The following is a 548-nucleotide window of genomic DNA, read 5'->3' as shown; positions in this document are numbered from 1 at the left end:
AGCCTTCCCGGCGCCTCCCAATCAACAATTACGATTAAGCTTCCCTCCCGCCACATGCTCCTCCGCTGTGTCTCGCAGAAGCCTCGCGACAGCCTCGTGAGAGATATCCCACCCACTTTGCCCTCGAATCCTACCATTCCTACCGTCCTACCAGGAAGGAAGACGTGTAGGAGAAGTCCCAAGCACTTGCCTCCGAATCCTACCATTGCTACCATCCTACCAGGAAGGAGGACGGGTAGAAAGAGAAGAATCCCAGTCACTTTGTCTTCGAAATCTACCATTCCTAGCAGCCTACCCAGAGCGAAAAAGAAAAAAAGACCCCCAAGCACTTGCCTTCGAATCCTAAAATCCCTACAATCCTACGAGGAAGGAAGACGTGTAGAAAATTCCAAATAATTGCCTCCCATTCCTACCATCCTGCCAAGAGGAGGAAACGAGGAGAAAAAGACCCAACCACTTGCCTTCGAATCTTACCACTCCTACCATCGCTACCATAAAAAAATTAAGAGTGGAAAGCCTTCGAATTCTACCATTCCTACCACGAACGG

This window comes from Penaeus monodon, chromosome 32 (genome assembly GCF_015228065.2).
Source record: "Penaeus monodon isolate SGIC_2016 chromosome 32, NSTDA_Pmon_1, whole genome shotgun sequence".
Lineage (NCBI taxonomy): Eukaryota > Metazoa > Arthropoda > Malacostraca > Decapoda > Penaeidae > Penaeus > Penaeus monodon.
The sequence above is the reverse complement of the archived record's forward strand: the minus strand, read 5'-3'. Positions refer to the sequence as shown.